The 20,601-nt window shown below is 52.4% G+C and overlaps 1 protein-coding gene across 2 annotated transcripts in view; it reads left to right on the top strand.

Moving 5' to 3' along the window:
- Zcchc24 (zinc finger CCHC-type containing 24) overlaps positions 1 to 20,601 on the top strand; it is a 51,774-nt gene that overhangs the window by 12,191 nt on the left and 18,982 nt on the right. The window lies entirely within an intron of this gene.

The following is a 20,601-nucleotide window of genomic DNA, read 5'->3' as shown; positions in this document are numbered from 1 at the left end:
AGATGGGCACCATGTTCTCCCCAGACCCTTCTGTTTCCATGGTGCTGTTAAGTAAGACAAGGCTTTCTGAAGTAGAGGGGTCCAGATCCCACTTGGGCCCATGGTGCTTGCTTAGCAATCAGCATGGGGGATTCTGGACCCAAACCAGGCCCCCACATGAGGTTCTGGCCCCTAGGGTCCCACAAGTGTTCCTGCAGAGTGGGTCCCGTTAGAGTGGGACAGGAGGCAGCCAGCAGCCTCTTCATAACTCTCTGGAGGCCCCATCTGCTCACATTCACCAGGAAGGAATGTGGGCTCCTGGCCAGGAATCCAGATGTGCACCCCCTCCCTCAGACCCACCACTGCCTCCTCTGCCTACATCAAGGAAGGATGAGGGTCCTTGCCTGTTTGTGCCCCAGAATAGGTCAGGGTAAAGGCATCGGCTGCCAAGAGGCCCGGCATCCCTCTCAGGGTGCAGGGCTGGGGGATGAAGGGGGTTGGGAGCAGCCTCATTCTGTGCCCCATGCTTTGTTTTAATGAAGCAAGGCATCTGCAGCCAATGCCACTCCCTGGGTGACTGACTCCTGGACAGATCCAGGATCCTGGGGAGTGAAGACAGCAGACATCTTTTTAAGTGCAGTGTGAGTTTATCAGCAATCCTTTTCCCCTACTTTTTTTTTCTTCACATTTTCCTTTTTTTCTTTAACAACGTGGTGCTGGATTTATTTTATATATGTAATGGAAATGGAATCCCATCAATTCTGAAAAGCTATGCAGTATTGCCCTCCGGATGCCGGGAACTAGAGTGGAGCCAGGTAGGGAGCCAGGATGGGCTTGCCACCACTGCGTCCCTGGCATTTCTCAGGAAGGGCTGTGCCAGGCTTTGGGTCTTTGCTGCTTCAAGCTTAGCCCCGACACAGGTTCCAGGGAACTTGATAGAGAAGCAGAACCCCAAGGCCACCCTACACCCACATGCCAGCTCAGTCTTCATGGTGACATGTGTGATCACCTCCTGGAGCCCTACAAGGTAGGAGCATGCTACTGATGGCAGCATCCCCCATGCTCCACACCCCATTCTTCCACGGGGGCAGTGAGCAAGAGGCCCTTGGGATCCTGTGACTTGGCCGGAGGTTGAGTTCCCCTTCTCCCCCAGGGCTCTCTGATTGGGCAACAGATAAGGACTCAGAGGCTGTCCACCCCTCCCCAGCTAAGTGCTCCCATGTGCAGCAGTTCAGTACGCCTCAAGAACTATCCCACCCATGGGCAGCTTGGGAAGTGGGCAAGCAAGATCTACTCCCATCAAGGAGGAGACAGACCCTGTGCCAAATGTCCCCTGGCAGCCTATCTATCATCCACTTCGGGTGACTGCCTGTGTGTCAGGCTCGAGCGAGCCTCTTTCTGGGAGGCTGGGATGAGTTTTTTGAGCAAGGGAGACACTCATGCAGAAGTTGAACTGGTTAGGGGAGGAACCAAAATTTTAACCCAGGCAGGCGAGAGCCTTCTGACTACTGGATGGAGGGTCCCTCAGCTTCCAGCACTGATCCTGGCTTTCTTTCCCATTAATCATCCTCCCTCTATGGCAGATGAGGGAGGAGGGGCCCATTGACAGCCAGACAAATGAGTCTCTGATCACCTCCATGAGTCCCTGGGCCACACCCATCTGAGACCTGTGCAACCTGGATGAGCTGTCTTGATTTGTTCCCAAACCTGACAGTATCCGGGACTCCTAGGAGCCCAGGGATCTCCCTGCCTGCCTCAGTGGTAGAGACAGGGCTGGGAAAAGGCAAAGGAGGACTCAACACCTGGATACAGTGACCTAAGGCAGGCAGAGTACCTGGCGGGACCTGGCTGGGGGGGGGGGGAATGCTGTCACAGGCTGTACCATAAAGAGCGTACCCCCTCATCCCTGCTGGGTGCCGGATGCTGGGGATTTGGGTGGGCTGGAATTTAGTTGGATGTTCTCCACCCTCCACTGAGCAGGAGCAGCTGCTGGGTCACATTCCTCTCTGACTCCTGAACCAGCTGGGGTTCTTATCCTATCAGGTGTTGAGCACAAATCTTCCTGAAGAGAGGAAAGGGGCAACTGAGTTTTTATACACCCGTGTTTCGAATGAAATGTTACACAGCAGGTCAGACTAATTAGTATGTAAGTGACTCCCCTGTACTGTGGAGTCTGAGACAGGAAGATCACATGGCTCATCGATGGCGTATCACGAGTCATCATTTCTTTTATAAGGCTGGGTGCTATCACACTGAGTTGATAGGCCTTCATTGCTTCTCAGTGCACAGCCACTTCTCAGTGCATCTACCCACGACTGTGGGCGGATAGTACTGCTGTGGGTGTGGCCTCACAATATCGCTGAAAATCCTTGACTTTGGTTTTCCACTCTGACCTTTCTCGTTCCTGTCTGTGGAGTCGCTTACTTTGTCTTTATTGTTTCTCAATGTGGAGGCTGAGGTTGGAGCACTGACTGTACGCTTCCTCCTTGTTATGGTTTCTTTGCTTTGGTTATGAGATGTTCTCTCTCTCTAGTCCAGGTTGGCCTCAAACTTGGGATCATCATGCCTCGGCCACAGGCTGCCATTCCTGGCCACACCTTCATTTCTGTTTGGTTTCTTTCTCCCTCTCCCTCTCCCTCTCCCTCTCCCTCTCCCTCTCCCTCTCCCTCTCCCTCTCCCTCTCCCTCTCCCTCTCCCTCTCCCTCTCCCTCTCCCTCTCCCTCTCCCTCTCCCTCTCCCTCTCCCTCTCCCTCTCCCTCTCCCTCTCCTTCTCTCCCCCTCTTTCTTTCTTTGAGACAGAATCTTATATAGCTCTTGATCTTCCTTATTCCTTCTTCCACTGCCCAAATGAGAAATTGTGCCACCACCTCTGCTTTCCCATCTTTGTGTGTGTGTGATATGTGCATGTATGAAATATGTGTGATATATGTGCATGTGTGTAGTGTGTGTGTGTGTGGTATGTGTTCCTATGTGAGACCAGAAGCTGGCATCTGGTGTCTTCTTTTTCTTTTTCAAAAAAATATTTATTTATCTATTATATGCAAGTACACTGTAGCTGTCTTCAGACACACCAGAAGAGGGCATCAGATCCCATTACAGATGGTTGTGAGCTACCATTTGTTTGCTGGGAATTGAACTCTGGACCTCTAGAAAAATAGTCAAGTGATCTTAACCACTGAGCCATCGCTCCTGCCCCTCCAACTTACTTTTAAGCCAGTTCTCTCACTGGGATTAACCAATTCATCTAGACTGGCTGGCCAACAAGCCCCAGGGATCCTCCTATATCTGCCTCCCCCGTGCAGAGAATATAGGCACACGTGACCACACCAGGCTTTCACGTGGGTTCTGCAGATCCAAATTCAGGTCTCTGTTGTGCACAGCTACTGGGCTGCCTCCCTAGGCCCCATGCCTTCCTTCATCCTTGTCAGTATTTGTAGGTGTGAATTGCTCCGTGAGGCGCATCGCATGCTGCAGGGCGTCATGACTTTCATATGCCACCTATTATTGATCCGCGTTTTCCTTTTGGACCCTAGGGTTATTCAGAAATGTGTTGTTTAATGGCCACATATTTGTGAGCTTTCCAGATATCTTTTGATGATTTCTGAGTTTATTCCACTGTGGTCAGAGAGCGAGCCTGCTTTGTATTGTTCATCCCTTCTTAACTGCACTGAGGCTGCTGTGGAGCTCAGCATGTGGCCGGCCTGGAGACTGTCCTGTGAGAAGGGTGGGTGGAGCGCGCTGCGCTGGGCTGTCTGCTGGGCTTGCTGGCTCACAGGGCTGTTTATGTCTCCTGTTGCCTTGTTGATGTTCTGCCCAGTTCTCTACCCATTAACTGCAGATACCAGTGTCTCCACCTACTGTTTCTGAGTTACTCCTTTGTCTCGATTGGTTTTTTTCTTCTTGTGCTTTGGTGTTCTGCTATTGGGTATGCCCTATCTTTCTAATGGCCATATCTTTCTGATGAATTGATCCTTTTACCGTTACAAAATACCCCCTTTTAAGTTTTTACACTAGTAACATTCATTTTTGTTTTAAAGCCTGTAGTGGGATTAGAGATGCAGCTTGGTGGTAGAGCACTTACCCAGCAGCACTTGCAAGCACATTTTGGGACGAATTCCTAGGACCAAAAGAAAACAGAACTAAAACAAACCATGAAGTCTGGTTTTTCTCACAATGGGACACCTGGCTTTCTAGCGATTACTTTAATCCATTCAGACATTCGAATCTGAAGTGAGTCTCCTGGAGAGAGCATCTTGAGTTTTATGACCAATTCAAAAAATCCCTGCATTTTGACTGGATTCTTTAATCCATTCACCTGTAGTATTATTGGTGTAGTTTGATTTATGTCTACCATGAGTTTCTGTTTTATACATTGTCTTCTTAATTCCTCTATTTCATTCTTATTTCTTTCCTTTCTGTTAGTAAAATGATTTTAGTGCTACTTTGTAGTGATCGACCTGTTGGATGTGGTTTACATCATACATCTTAATTCACTAGCATGACACACAGAAAAAATCACTCCTGCACAGCTCTGTGAGCTGCTGGTTTGGGCCTTCTGTGCTGGGTCTGTTTCTGTGTTTATCCTACATGGAGACTCTTGAGCTGTGTGGATGCGTTGTGGTACCACACACCTTTAATCCCAGCACTCAGGAGGCAGAGGCAGGAGGATCTCTGTGAGTGTGAGGACAGCCTGCTTTACAGAGTGAGTTCCAGGACAGCTAATGCCACACAGAGAAACCCTCTCTTCAAAACCACCAATAAAAAGCTGTCATTAGACTTTGAGAGTTTTAGGCCATTGTTCCTTCAAATGCTCTTTCTACTCTTTTATCTTTTGTTCGATAAAAGAATTTCTAAATGATCTAAATGTGTTTAGAATTATCCATAGTTTAACTGAGATAGAATGGACCTTGCCAGGTCTCCAGGTTGCCCATGAGCCCTGGCATTTCGCAGAGGCAGCAAGGAGCTCCATGGAGCTCTGCTACATATCAAGTTCAAGGCCAGCTTGGGATACACAAGACCCTATTTAAAAGAAGAGGGCACAGTAAAAAGATCAGGAGAGCATTCTCCCAGGCTCTGTTCGCATGACACTGGGGCACTGTGGGGGATAGCAAGTCTACAAGAAGTCTGGAGCCTCCAAAGCAGAGGTGGGAGGTGGTGGAGATCTGCTATGCATGGGACATCACTCCTTGTGGCTGTGGTTATGCCAGGTTCGTCTCTAGTAGATGTCAGAAAGCTTAGGGGCCAAGAGTGCTGGCACTTCATTCTTGGAAAAGCAAAACAAAATGTAACAACAACAACAACAACAATAAACCAGCCTTATGGTGTGTGCCTTTAAATATACGCAGTGCTGATGAGATAGCTTTGAGACCCGAAGGTAAGCAGTAAACTCGCTGTCCAATAGCCCATAAGCCTCTTACCTTCTCAGTACACATGATGAAGTTCCTTGGCTTCCTCCTTACAACACTGAGGCTCAGGGACGTTAAATGGCTTGCCCATGGCCACACAGCTGGTAGCTCTCAGTGCTTGGAACTCAGGTCCTCTGAGTCTAGGGCCCAGGCTTTTTTGTTTATATCCTATATCCACTGCCTTTAAGATCAGAGGTTTGGTATGGCTTTGTTTTGTTTTTTAAGAGGGACTGTTGGAAATAGAAGTCAAGAAGCCACGCCTGCCCATTCTGACCAAGTTGGCCGTAACCCATAATGGGTCCAGCCTCAGGGATCTGCTGCCTGGTAACACTGAGAGGTCAGGGTAGTATTGGACTGTCAGCGCTGGTGGCAATAGACACCTGTTGTCTGCAGGGAGGCCTAGGTGGTACCTATTAGCTACCTGCAGGGTCATCTGGGCTCCAGGTGTTGATGTCTGCAGGACCCCGAGGATCTGAGCCACACAGAGGCTCTGAACCACCAGTCCTCCAGTGTTTCCAGCTTGGCTTGTGTGTTTGGAGTCGGGGCCATGAAGACCTCTCTAAGTGTCTCTTGGGCACAGGCCTGCTTTTAGAATAGGCACAGCCTGGGTGGTGGTTCAAGAGTTTGTCCCACTCTGCCTGGGGCACTGTGGGAGGTTCTGAGGGGAGGAGCTAGCCAGGGAAGGAAGGCATCCCAGGCCTCTCTGGGTACTGCATGCCCTTGTTCATAGCTGGCACTCCCAGAGGAGAGGCGAGAGGTGTGGTCAGAGCATGTGGTGAAGGCTTGCATGCCAGGCTGTAACCCTGAGCTTAGTATTGAGGGCAGGGAAGCCATCTGGGTTTAGGTAACAGGCTCATGCTAACAGTTTAAAAGATCACTCTGAGGGCAGGTTGGAGGCCGAGTGGAGCTCAGAGGCTCAGAACATTGCAACACAGAGGAAAAATGAAAGCCCCAATCAGGAAACATTATACCTGAAGAAGAGCCAAGAGTCCCCTCTGGGCAACCACTCCACAGCACAGACAGCATCAAGGCAGTTCATGGTCTTTTCAGGGGTCCACAGAAATGGTTCTACCTTATGTGGTTTAAGACCATGAAAGGAAGGAGACATCATCACCATCATCACCACCACCACCATCATCATCATCATCACCATGATGTAATTAGACTCTAGCCTGGATAGCCACACTAACACAGTTAGAAAATATAATTTTAAGTAACTTATGAAGGAAGGCCACACAAAAGAAAAACTCTATGGACATAAAAGTCATCAGGTAGCCCTAAGAGGAACTGGCGGCTGCTTACAATTGGATGGTCTTGCTGATTTCAGGAAACTTCACCCAGGGTCTGCATGCCACCAGGAAGGGTCCTGATGCTGGTCAGGGAGTTCATTAGAAAAGGGGCAAGAGCCTTGACTTCATAGCTAAAAGGCCAAGTTCAAGTCATTGTTCTATATGTTGCTCTGCTGTGCAACATTGCAAAAGTTGCCTAACCTGTCTGGGCTACTTTTCCACATCTGCAATTTGACCTTGCACTTCTGTGCAAGGACCCAGTGTCCTTTCTTTAGGTCCTCCCTCTTCCCAGCGTGCCAAGCCTTGCAGCTGCCCTTCAAGCCTTGGACCTCCTTCACTCCCAATCCTTTCTTGATGAGTAGTGGTCCTTGTGTTGGGGGAGGTTTGGTGGGGGTTGTCACCTGTGCCTCCATGTCCAGCTGAGGGCTGGAGCCCAGGGGAGCACGGGTCTGAGTCAGCATGCCTGCTAATGTGATCCAGATGTCAGACGGAGCAAAACCGTCACCCCCACCCAGCTGGCAGCTCCGGTTTCTTGGAGATTGCAAAAGAAAAAAGGAAAATAGAGCAGAGAGAGAGACTCAGATCCCAGAACAGCTGAAATCTTAGGATGGAAATAGTTTCAGAGTCTTGCTAGGAAGGTCATTGGCCTTCTGCCTACCCTGCCTGGCCTGCCCTGTGCCTCCTACCACAGGCCAGAGGCACCAGTCCCTGAGGGCTTGGGTGTTTAAAGGCGATAAGCAGAGTTGAAGGGTCATAGCTGACCCTAGCCTGTGCTGGCAATCCCCTCATTCCAGACCTGACCTCACAGCAGGTTTGTTCTTCTCTGGGGTCTGAGTGGGTGAAACTGCCCAGGGGACAGATGGAGAGGGACCACAGATCTGTGGGGTTTCCCCTAAAGAACTCAGGCTAGGGTCTGGAAGTTCCTTACAGCCGCCAAGCTGAGAGGCACGGAGTGCTAAAGGGAGGTGTCCTGTTCAGTGGCCCCAGGCTGGCCCTTCCCTCTGCGTGTGAGCGCCTCCCATAGGAAGGGACAGACAAGGGAAAGCTCTCAGGCTGAAATGTTTAAAGCCTCCATGCATGCCAGAGCTGCTGTAGCTTGGACTTGGGGTGAGCATGCATCGCGTCTCGAGGGCTCATGTGTGGCAAGCTTGGTTCTCACAGTGTTGATGGGTAAAGTGAGAAGCGCCGGGTGGGCCTTTAAGAGGTGGGGCCTCGTGGGAGGTGGCTAAGTCATTGAAAGGAAAGGAGGTAACTCCTCCAGGACCCTGGTTAGGTTGTTATGAAAAGCAAGCTGCTTCCTCTTAGTCTTCCTAGTGTTGGTGGTCTTCTCCATAGGAGCTCCAAAGCACTTGATGTTAGGACTTTTAGCCAAAACTGTGAGTTACACAAACCCATTTCCTTTGGGAAGTATGGACCTCGGGTATTTTATTATAGCACCAGAAAGCAGAAAGGAGCACTAGCGAGCTGGTAGGGAAACTGAGGCGTTCCCACAGAACCTGAGCTAAGATCGCTCTATGAAAAGATCTACGCCGGGGAGGAGGGAGGGAGGGAGGGAGGAGGGGGGAGCCAGAAGAAGGGAAGGGAGGAAGGAGGAAGAAGAGGAAGGAGGAGGGGGGAGCAGTAGGAGGAGGAAGAGGGATAATCACCATTCAGTGATTCCCAGGAGGGAATCTGGGCTGGGGGCAGGTGGCAGGTGGCAGAGGGGAGTGTCTCTCCTGTGGGGACCTGAGCTATCCTGCTCTAGCACCTGGCACAGTACTTGGAATGCCACGGAAGCCTAGGGAATGTTCTCAGGAACATGGCTCGGGGCCTTCACTGATGCTTGGCCCAGTCTCATGGGTCCTGGTGTTGGGAGGTGACAGAACTGATGTTGATCCTGGCCTTCCCTCCCTCCCTCCTCTCTGAGATCGCCCCCCCCCACGCGCCTCATACCATGCCAGTGTGGCCTCTTTCCAGCTGTGAGCCTCTGGGAAAGTGAGCCAGTCTTTCCAGGTCTTGTTTCCTCCGATTTCTAGTAAAGACACTGAAAAGTCCTGCCCCAAAGCATGCTGGGAGCCGCTATTTATCTGAAGCTCCCCCCACACTCTCTGAACTTGAACGAAGTCTGTTAGTGGGTGTTGTTATTTTTAGGCTGCAGGTCAGCTCTTACAAACTGGTTTGGGGTGGTCCCAAAAGTCTGGAGTGTGCCTCAGAGCTGTGGGGGTCTCCCAGAGGGCTCTGGGCCTCCCCTCTTACCCTCTGTCCACGGAAGCGGCTAATTCAGGGATGGCCTATAGGGGGCTACGTGACAAGGCTGTTTCTTTGGGGGCTTGGGAGGAACAGGGGAGAGTCCCAAGAACTTTGGACCATGCGGGGAACTTTCTGAAAGGGGCTCAGGGAATCTGTTCTGTCCGGGGTGGTACTCCAGGGAACGGCTCGGGGCAGCACAGCTGTCAGCTCCTGCTGGCTCCCATGGAGGGACGGACTTGCCAGGTCCTCACCCTACCTAGCACAGACAAGAGGGGACAGCTGCAGAGGCAGCATGGGAGTGTGGAGAAAGAGGGGCTGTAGTGCAGGGCACGTGACTAGAGAAAGAGGGGGTGTGATGCAGGGCACGTGACCGGAAGGAGCTAGCTGTGGACCTGGTTTCACATCCTCAGCTGATGGTTCTCTTTTTAAGCATCATACAGGGCAAGAAGGAGCTCCCAGTGTTTCCATGACCAGTGAGGGCTTCATCTCCTAGATCCTGAGGGATGGGGATGAGGGCAGAGCCTGGGAAGGAAGGCTCATTCCTGGGAAGGAAGCCTTGAGCAACTTGCAAAGCCTGGAGAACAGAGTGCTGAAACAAAGCCACAGCGCACCACCCCCATCACAAGGTGTCTGACACAGCTGCTGTTCTCGCGAGGTTTAGAAATCTAGTAATCGAGCCTGGAGGGTTCACCAAATGGTTTACCTTAGGCTCGGGCTGGCTGGGGCTACCCCTTGGCTGCGCGGCTGCGTGGCTAATCGCGGTGGCAGACACATGCGGGAGGTTGTGAGTGATTCAGTACAGAAGAGGGAGAGAGGCAAGGGCTTGCTCTTGTCACATGGCTTGTGTTTATCTTGGGACTGTTCAAGGATGAGCTGGCGCTGAAGGCCCAGGGTTCTCACAGAGCTTTCCTGAACTGGACGCAGCCTTTAGCTTTGTGATTGCCTACTGCGTAGCCTTGGCTGGGGCTGGGTTCCGGTGCCTTGCTGAGTGCAGTGGGGTATGTGGGCCACACTGCCTCTCCCTTACTTGGCCTCCTCTAGCACTTGGTGTGCAGTTGCTCTTAGAAGCTTTGTTGTTGCTCTTGGGGCCGTTGGCCCCAGAACCTTAGCCACCCTCACTGGTAAACTGAGACTGGGACTAGAGCAAAACTCCTGAGATATAACCGACACTGGACCCTCCTCTTGCTTTCCCATTGTCTCCAATGGTTGTTGAGCCTATATTCTTGGGGACACACTCATGCACATATGCATACACATATGCACACACATATACATGCGCGCGCGCACACACACACACACACACACACACGCGCGCGCGCGCGTACAGGTGCATACACACATGCACACACTCAGTTCCCCAGCTGCTAAGCCTCACGCTGCACCCCATTGCCTTAACTCAGCTGCTTCCCTCCTGCTCCCTTCAGATCCTAACTTGAGCCGGCCTCCCTTGGGACTTGTCCCCAGCCATCCATGCCTGTGGGAACCTGGCCTTATGGCTGGGCTGATTCCTGCTCCCTTCAGCTTCTCACCGGCTTAAGCTCCAGAAGGCCAGCAGGTCCTCTAGAATCCGCTGGAGAGCGAGGGGACCTGAGGCTCTGCTGAGCTGAAGGCAGGACAGGAAGTTGGTTGCTAGGTAGGGCTGCTCATTGCCCTGTGTCTGGTTCTGACCAGCTTCAAGGGAGTTTAGAGGCAGGATAGTCAACTAGGTGACCCTGAATGAATCTCATGCCCTTGCCATGCCTCAGTTTTCCGTTCTGTATAATGGGTCCATGGACACACATCCAGCCCGTCCCTTGGGGCTTTTGTGAAAATTGTCTGAGCTGACAAGTTACAGATGAAAGGAAACCCAGATAAGCAAAATTGAAGGGCCTAAAAAGGAGTGACTGTTCTGGATATCAGCAGGTTAGCCTGGAGTGTGGCCCTTGAGCCAGCTGCTGCTTTGAGAGACTTAGAAATGCAAGCTGGGGTTGAGGGTATGGCTCAGTGGCAGAGCTCTTGCCTAGCACGGGATCAGTTTCAAGCGGCAGCAGGGTGGATGTGATCTCAAGCCTTCTGGGTCACTCCTGTCCACACCAGAGTTCAGGAGCCACTGTCCCTCAGCACAGTGACCCCTACTGTCCTTGTGGAGTCAGCAGCATGTGCCTTCCCTCTCCAGCCTGGTGGGACCTTGCCTAGGAATCCCCACCTAGTTACAGTAGCTACCTTGCTTGTCTGCTTAGGATCCAGAGGCACTGGGTGAAATGGAGCAAAGAGCTGGCAGCCCTGGTGAGGCTGCTCCGATTGTCTGGGGAGTCAGCAAGGCCTGTCAGGGCTGGGGCAGAGCAGGCAGAGCTGGGGAGCACCCTCAGCTGGGTGCAGGAAGCTCCGGCTTCCTCTAAGCAAACCAAGGGCGTTTATTTCTGCCCAAGCAATCACTATCTATACCAGACACAGCAAAAGGGCCAAATCACAGCTGGAGTGTTTGGGTTAGACAGAGGACAGGACTTTCTAATCGGTCAGGAACACACCAGGAAGGACACTGAGGGCCTCCATCCCCTGAAATGCAGTGCGAAGTCCACAGCAGACTCTTTCCAGCCTCCTGCTCTGAGACAGTTCTTTATCACTGTGACGTAACACTGTCATGTACAAATGCCATGCCGAACACCATGCACGGAACTGAGTTGTAAATATAAACACATACACACACACACACACACACACACACACACACTAAGTAAATTAACAGGGTTTTGTGTTGGTTTGCATTCAAAGCTATCCTGGGGTGTGTGCACCTCACAGGTTGCAGGCTAGACATTCCTAGAGCTCTAGACAAGAGAGGCCACATCATTTGTCTAAGTTCACAGCTAAGCCCAGACTGTCACAGCAGAAGTCCTGGATTTTAACTGCTGTTTTCAAAGCCTCTTTATAACAGGCCTCCTGGGAGGGAGGACTGGCATTAAGGACCCTGGTGACCCTCCTGGAGGTTGTTTGGTAGGCACTGCACATAAGTGGGGCCAAAGGCTGTCTTGGAGCCTAGAAGAAGATCTCTCTCTCTCTCTCTCTCTCTCTCTCTCTCTCTCTCTCTCTCTCTCTCTCCTCTCTCTCTCTCTCTTTCTCTCTCCCTCCCACCCCCCTCTCTCTGAGGCAACTGAATCCCTAAAGCCAAAGGGGTCTAAAGAGGGTACAAGGAAAGGTTTAGGGGACTTGAGCCTGATATAGAGACTGGGAGACACTTCTGTGTGTCCTTGGCCTAGTTGCTTGTAGTCTCTGTTTCCCTATAACAGGAAAGAGGGGTGGAACCCAATCACACCCCTCTGGGACTTCCCCTTATGGGTGCCTGGGTTGTTTTGTCCTGTTTATTTGGGGGTGCTGCAGGTGTTGGCTGGGACACAGACTTGTCTACATGTTCATTACATGATGGTGACAGACAGCTGAGCAAAATACGGTACCCAGTGTGAAATGGCATGGTGTCCTGGTGAGAGCATCTGCAGGTGAGCAAGCTCCAAGTCCTCCTCAGGTCCCAGGGCTCCTGCTTCCTCATGCCAGTGCTTCATCCCAGAATCTTGGTCCATGCGGCCATAGTTTGTGACTTGGAAACAGGCTTCCTTCCAGGTGGCTCTGGCTGGTGGGCTTTGAGTTGTGTGGTTTCAGATCTGAGGGTCTCTGATCCGACCATAGCTGAGTTCGGCATTCTAAGCCTCACACGGGTGTCTGGGTTCTCAGGGGCTCTCATTCTGGGGAGGAAGCCTCTTGCCTGAGCATAGTGTGCATTACTGTCCCCATTCTAGAGTCTAAGACATGGTGCTGTTGTAGCCTTAGCTCTGGCAGAGTCTACACTCAGCAACTCTGCAATGGTTGCCAGTCCCTCTAGACCAATGGCTACTGGAGCCGGGGGTCTGGCCTTTGTCTTCTTCTTCTTCTTCTTTTTTTTTTTAAAGATTTTATTTATTATATATGCAAGTACACTGTAGCTGTCTTCAGACACTCCAGAAGAGGGAGTCAGATCCCATTACAGATGGTTGTGAGCCATCATGTGGTTGCTGGGAATTGAACTCAGGACCTTCAGAAGAGCAGTCCATGCTCTTAACCCCTGAGCCATCTCTCCAGCCCCCACCTTTGTCTTCTTGAGGTGAAACAGTGAGCTGTATGAACCTGGATACAGGCCACTCCATCCTGCCTTGGGGGACAGTGAATTGGGAAGAGCAGGACCCTGTAGAACTCCTGGCACCGCCCCCAACACTGCCACAGGAGGAGTCAAAGCTAGAGGAGAGAAAAGGCACCTCCCATCACACAGCAGGGACCGCGGTACGGGCGCCGGAAGCATCTCTTAGTTATGTTTTGTATCGGAACATCTCACAGCAGAGCTCTTGGTGCCCAGAGTAGCAGATTGGGCATAGTAGATAGCATGAGGGGCTATCACACGTAAAGACCCCTCAGTTTCTGCGCTGACAAACATACCCCGATTCCAGATGGAGAACAGAGACCTAGCAGGGGATGAATCACTTAGTAAGAGTGGTAGCCTTTTCCAGCTGTTATGGCATGGGCCTTTCCAGTCAGCCCAGCCTAGGCCTGGCTTTTTATATGGAACCATCTTGTTACTATAAGACCCAAATGACCTTTGGTCCCTCTAAGGTAACAGAGAGCATTCCAGCAGTGTGTACTTACCGTCTATAGCCTAGAGACTACACCAAGCCTAGGAGGGCTCTCTCTAACCCTAGGCCATTTCCAAGCCTAAGGGCTGGTGCCCCACTATACTCCCTCTATCCCCACTTCAGCTATGCTAGAATGTCAAGCCTGACACAGAATGTCACTTGTGTCCCTCACTCTGTGTGACCTTGAAAATGCCCCTGCATCTCTCTGGTTTCTTCCACGAGGAGGGGCAGCAGAGTATGGTTGACAGAATGGCCACAAGGATTCGTCAAGATCCTGTAAGGACAAAACTGGCACACTGAGAAGGGGCAGAGGCTGCCCACGTGCCTGCCAGCTTATCAATCTTGGCACAAAGCCTGCCTTGGAGAGAGAGCTTGTGTTTGCTGAGGGAGACTGGGTGGCCACCCTTACAGCCACTTTAGGAGTGAAATTACGCTTTTCAGAAAACCAGGCACATTGGTAATGTGAAGATGCTGATGGTGATGATGATGGTAGTGACGGTCATGCTGCTACTGATATAGTGATGAGGTGGTAGTGGTAATGTTGGGGTTGGCGCCGCCATTGATGGTGGCGGTGGTAATAACAGTGGTAGTGATGGCAGGGATGCTAATAGTGATAATGATGATGGTGGTGATGATGGAGGTGGTGGGAGTCATAATTGTGATGATGGCTACTCTAAACGAAATTCCAACCGTGTGTGTGCCAAACATTTGCTTTCAACGAGCCAGTCTCTGTCCTCATGGATGATAGGGTGATGCCAACCTAAGACTCAGAGAGAGGCAGACGTTCCTCTATACTCTTGCTGCTGCTCAGTGGCATTGGCATTTGAACCCGGGTCTCTTGGCCATGAAAAGATCTGTTTTCATTGGCCATCACTGGATGAGCGGTTGTGAGCTTCTAGATGAGCACTGGCCACCTCTCTGTGGGGCCACAAACAGCTCATGGCAGGGACAGATGACCTTTCCCCCCACCAGGAGAGATGGAAGAATTGTGGGGTTTCTCCCTCCATCCCACAGGGTCTTTTCTTTTCCTTTCCTCCTTTTCTTCTCCTCTCCTCTCCTCTCCTCTCCTCTCCTCTCCTCTCCTCTCCTCTCCTCTCCTCTCCTCTCCTCTCCTCTCCTCTCCTCTCCTCTCCTCTCCTCTCCTCTCCTCTCCTCTCCTCTCCTCTCCTCTCCTCTTCTTTCTCTTTCTCTCTCTCTCTCTCTCTTTCTTTCTTTCTTTCTTCCTTCCTTCCCTTCCCTTCCCTTCCCTTCCCTTCCCTTCCCTTCCCTTCCCTTCCCTTCCCTTCCCTTCCCTTCCCTTCCCTTCCCTTCCCTTCCCTTCCCTTCCCTTCCCTTCCCTTCCCTTCCTTTCCTTTCCTTCCCTCCCTTCCTTCCTTCCTTCCTTTCTTTTTCTTTCTCGTCATTTTTATAGAAACCCAGAGCTACTGTGGCTACGCACCCACCTCCAGCCCACCTTGGCTGTGGAGATGTGCGTGTGTGCAGAGCTCCTGAGGCAGGGCATTGCGTGGGGGGTGGTGCCCTTCATGCCGGGCCTATGTGTATTACACCAGGGCCAGGGCTGTGCTGTGTGCCTCTCCCTGCAGGAGCTGAGGTCAGGGGAAGCTCCACCTGCAGTCGGCTTCAGATGCTGCCTTTTTTTTTTTTTAAAGATTTCTTTATTTTATGCATGAGTGCTCTATCTGCATGTACACCTGCATGCCAGAAGATGGCATCAGATCCCATCACAGATGGTTGTGAGAAACCCCATGTGGTTCCTGGGAATTGAACTCAGGACCTCTGCAAGAGCAGTCAGTGCTCTTAACCACTGAGCCATCTCTCTCTCCAGTCTTTCTTCTCCAGTCTCTCGAGCACTCTCAGTCACTGTCATTTGGCAGGAAGACCCAGGTCATCCTAAGGTGTGAGGGACACACTTCTCATGCTTTATTTCCTATGCTCTGTGCTGCCCGGCCTGGCTTGCACGTGGGTCTAGGCCTACATGGACAGAGCTGAAGCACCAGCCCCCTATCTGCTCCCCATCCATAGGTGGTATCCCGGGTCCCAGGATTCTTGCTTTTTAGGCCTTAGGGTGCTCCACGTGCCCCTCCAGCTCACCTGCTGGGGACAGAATCTGCCTGTATCTGTGTAATTATAGAATAGCACCAGAATGCCCTGCCCTGCCCCCAGACCAGCTTTGGGATGAGCCCTTTACCTGGAGCTCACCTCTGTTGGCTTCATGTCATCATGTGACTGTCCCATGTGCTGTGTCATGCTCTGGACTTGACCAGATCTCCTCCACCCATCTCTATTGGATGGACACAGCCATGGCTGTGTCCAGGCTCCACCCACATCACTGGCTCAGAGAAGCTTGCCTGCAGAGTGTGGCTTCAGACTTCCTGGGCCTCACAGTCTCTCCCTGCCACCATCCATCTGCCAGATGTGGCCAGAGAGATTTCAGAAGGCCACAAGGACCTGTCCATACCGATCCTAAACTGTGGCCTCCCGTGGCTCCTGGGCTAAAATCTGGCCTTGTGATGGAGTCCTAGGGCCCCTGAGACCTAGCCTCTATCCCTCCAAGGCCTTCACTCTCATGCTTTCTGCGCCCAGCTCTGCTCCGACTTCAGTGAACCCTCTTCACTGTGACTGCGTCTGGCATCCCTCATGCTCCCTGACCCCTCCTAATCACCCCTGTTCTTCCCCAGCGTGCCCTGTGATGGGCAAGTTAATGCTCAACTGGTTTCTCTTCTCTGTTCATCCGCTGTGTATTTATTAAGCTCCTACTGTGTGCGTCGCATGGACCACAGTGAACAAGGAAGACAAGGAAAGAGCTTGTCTTCACATCCCTGCGGAGGTGACAGCAGAGAAATAAAGACACTATGATATAAGTCATAGCTCAAACAGGGCCATCAGGGACCACCTCTCTGAGGAGGTGACAACTTGATTAGAGACAAAAGAATCAGAGAGAAGGTGTTTGGTGTCCTAGGGCAAGATCCTTCCTGGTAGAGGGAAGAGCAAAGGCCCCAAGGACATCCAGGCAATGAAGTTCTTAGCCTAAGGGCTCCAGCTCAGAGGGCACTCAGGCTGCTTGGGATGGGCTGAGGCCTCCAATTTTAAGAATGTTCCCAGTGCCACTGTCCCTTCTTTCCATCCCCCTGCCTCAAGCTGGGCAACTCTTCTCTAGGGAACACAGATGGATGCTTGTCTGAGAGTCCCCCTTCCCCCTCACCCCAACATGTGCAGTGGGGACAGGAAGTGTTGGAGCTCGCCTCCCAGCTGCCTGGTGGGATGCCACCAAGCCAGCCAGGACAGCCTGCTTGGGAAAGGGACAGAGGCCCCATTGAGCCAGCTCTCTGGGCCAGCAGGGACAATAGCCACGCTGAGAACTAGGAACATTGGCCAGCATGCTTGTCCAGGAAGTTGCCAGGCCGCTACTGCCCCCTTCTGTGCCACCCTGCCCCCAGCCCTCTCTCCTCTGGCTTCTCAGCTTAGGGGATGGCAGATGCCTGTGGCCAGTTTGCTCTGGCACTGGCTGCTTTGCACTGGACTCATGCTGTCCCTGAAGGGGGACAAGTACAGAATCCTAGGCATATTGCCTACAGAGAGGCACAGGTGCAAGCGCTGGAGGAGCCCATAGCAGAAGGGGTGTGCACCCTGAGAGCTGAGAAGGAGGGCTTCCAGGAGGAAAAGTCATGGTTCTAAGGTAGGTATGTAGCCAGGGTCATGCTTTGAAGGCACAGCATCCATGAGGCATCAGAAGAGCTAGCTGGTATGAGGCCAGGAAGAGGAGGAGGAAGAGGAGGAGGAAGAGGAGGAGGGGGAGGAGGAAAAAAAGAGGAGGAAGAGGAAGAGATAGAAAAAGAGAAGGAAGAAGAGGAGGAGGAGGAGAGAGAGGAGGAAGAGGAAGAGGAGAAAGGAAGAAGAGGAGGATAAGGAAGAAGAGGAGGAGGAGGAAGAAGAGGAAGAGGAAGAAAGAAGCCATGGTCGGGGCCACCCATCACTCAAACCATTTGCTTCTTAATCCTGAGTGCTATCTATAGGTGGGACATTTTTTCCAGAAAGATCTTCATTGGCATTCTGCTGTATTTGCCTTCCAAGTTCAGGGGCAGCTGCAAATCCTAGGCAGATCCCTGGGGGAAAGCACCTGAGCAAAAGACCCCAGTGCAGATTGACCTTCCTGACCCCACCCACCCCACTCCCACTTGCTGACAGATAGGAAAACCGAGCCCTGGACCACAGACCATGGTGGTGAGTGTGTGGGGGTCAGGAAGTCACCTTTAAGCAGATTGAATCACAAAGTATCAGATCTAGGAAGGGTCTGCATTGCCCTAGACACCCTACAGTGTGGCTTCTGACTGTAGAGTCAGAACCCTGTTCAGCTCCATTCCAGCACCCTGTTCCTTCCCAGCGCTCAGAATTATTCCAATAAGATACTTGCTGTGTGTCCTTGTCCACTGGCTGAAAGTTCACCAGGTTGGGGTGTGTCCTATTCCAGAGCCTCAGATATGTTGCCGCCTAGCACATTCTGGTTGAGATATGAATCTGTGGGGCAGGCAGGAACACAGACCCAGACACTGACTGACTGCAGCCTAGCACTTTCCAGGTGCTCCCTTGCCCACCACCAACCTACCAAAGACAAGCAGGGGACCTGGGGACAATTTGGTAGTCAGACACATGTCACCACACAGGAAGCAGCCAGGCCAGCTTCGACAGACCCCGCAGAGAAGCTGAGGCCCAGGGAAGCTAAGTCACAAGCCATTGATCTTGCAGGCAGGGCAAAGAGTTGAGCTGGGGTCGCCTGGCTTCCATCCAGGCTCTGGAGCACCCGCTCCGGCCATCAGCGGCCATGTCCACAGCTCGGGGCTGATGTGACGGCTCCCGACAGCTGGGCCCATTGGGAGCCACAGATGCCGGTGCCAAGGCAAACACTGGTGGGGAGGTGGGAGCAGGAGGTATGGCTGTCCCATTCCTCTGCTTTCCGAACAGACCGCTGCAGAGCAGAGCCAAGCGGCCAGGTCTGCAGTGCGATCATTGTTCCTGTGATGGTTTCCAGATGCTGTGGACTCACAGGTTTGGGGCTGGGCCAAGCAGCCAGCCCTCCTTCCCTGACAAGCCATCCCTGCCACCCCTGCCAGTACTGTACTACGTTGCTGGACCAGCCAGCCAGCCTCAGGCCGACACCTTCAAGCCTGCAACCTGCCCAGCTCCTGGGCCCAGGAACCCAGGCTGCATTCCTGTCTCTCACTCTTAATTTCCTGTGTGGCGCAAGGAGGTTGCTTGTCTTCTCTGAGCCTTATTTTCTGGGCTATAAAATGGGTACCAAGGGTAGCATTCCCCCCCACCCCCATCCCCCTGGGGATGAATTGAAGATGAAGATTCAGGGACTCCAGGGTTGGGGCCTGCACTGTTACTGTGCCATCTCCTCAGTGTGGCTCAGGCATGAATAATAATAAACCCTCCAGATCCTGAGTCCCTGGGGTCAGAAAGTTGAGAGCTGACTTCAAAGATGTGTGGCCTTGGGGAGACAAGAGATTCTGCTTGAGGTGAGGGGAAGGGTTTTAACCACACACTCACCTCAGTGTGTGGCAGGGTGGCCATGCCCCAGGGAGACTCCAGCTCCAAAGTTACAGGTCTTCGGGACAGACACCATGTGAGGGCAGGTCTGTGCCTGGCTGGGGCCACTGTTCCCAGCACCGCAAAGGAGCTGTGTGCAAGAGTGTGTGCACCCCCATCACTCAGCAGCCCACAGTGAATTCTGGATCTGAGTGGGAAGCTCTGTAAGATGTGAGACACCAGAGGACTCTGGCACAGAAGGTTGTCGGGGAAGCATCTAGAAGAAAGTGTGGCTTCCTTTAGATGTGACTAACTTGACACAATACGCCAGGCTGTAGGACTGAGGTGGGCACTGAGGGCAAGAGTGTCCAGTCACTAACCAGCCCTGACCTGACTGACTTCTGTCATGGCTTCCTTTCTTCCTCCTCTGGATTCCTGTGGGTGAGGCTGCCCATAGACAAGGCAAGGAGACCGGCTGGAAGTGAGACTGCAGGAAGCACTCAATTCAATGGGCGAAGTCCACCTTGGGCTTGGACCCCAGCTCTACTATTTCCTGGCTGTGTGGCCTTGAGTGAACTGCCATTCTCTCTGTGCCATGAATCCTCATCTATAGGAGTTTATGGTCCAGCTCTTGGGGAGAAGCATCACGCAGAGCAGGCAGCTGGGGAGTGTTCCATCCTTTGGCCTGCAGAGCAGGCATGTTGCTCTGGAGGACAGCGGGGAAGAGTGAGTTCTGCAGCCATGGTCCAGCCCTTCGATACAGACACAGGATGCATATGGGGACTTCTGGCCTTGCTTCCTGCTGTGGCCTCCTGGGCAGGAGACTGGCATGAGGCTCGTCACCTGCAGGGCACTCTCTCTCAAGAGGTGGGACACTCAGGTGTTCTACCCCCAAAGTGGCACCTCACACCCACTTCTTTCCAACACCAGCTGAAGGTCAGGAATTGTTGGGAGAGCTACAGAGGCTAGAACTGACCTCAGGCCTCTTAACTCCCACCCTGCTCACTTGGACCACCACAACTGGACCTCATACCCCGGTGACAGAATCAGACAGTAGTCAGAGGTCCAGGGTTCAAGCCCAGCCTCTCCTTTACTTAAGGACCTGAGACAGCTGACTTAAGTTCTCCGGACCTTTGTTTCCATATCTGGGAGTAGTTTCAATGAGGTCACAGCTCTCTGTGTAGCCAGCCTCAGCTGGCCTGGGTATAATCAGCGCCTATGGCTCTTGGGTCTCCTGTGGGCTCAGAACTCCGCGCTCATAGGTATGCAGCTGAAAGCTTGCTTCTGTCAGCTGTCCAGGCGAGGAGGAGGGCATTGACGAGAGTCTAGAACTAAGGGTGGAAAGGCAAGCCAGCAGCAGGCAGCTGAGGAAGGCCCAGCTTCAAGCTCCTGCCAGAGTTGCCCCAAACAGCTGACTTCAGCATCCCCCATCCAGGGTGGAGCGGATCTCTTTTTTGGCACTTGGCCACCCCACACTCTTCCCCCACTGCTATTTTGAGCTGAGCTCACTGTTCCCTCCTCCCATAGCTGTGGCCCTCACGC

Source organism: Mus caroli, unplaced genomic scaffold (assembly GCF_978045245.1).
Source record: "Mus caroli unplaced genomic scaffold, Mus_caroli_1 scaffold_12, whole genome shotgun sequence".
Lineage (NCBI taxonomy): Eukaryota > Metazoa > Chordata > Mammalia > Rodentia > Muridae > Mus > Mus caroli.
The sequence above is the reverse complement of the archived record's forward strand: the minus strand, read 5'-3'. Positions and strand labels throughout refer to the sequence as shown.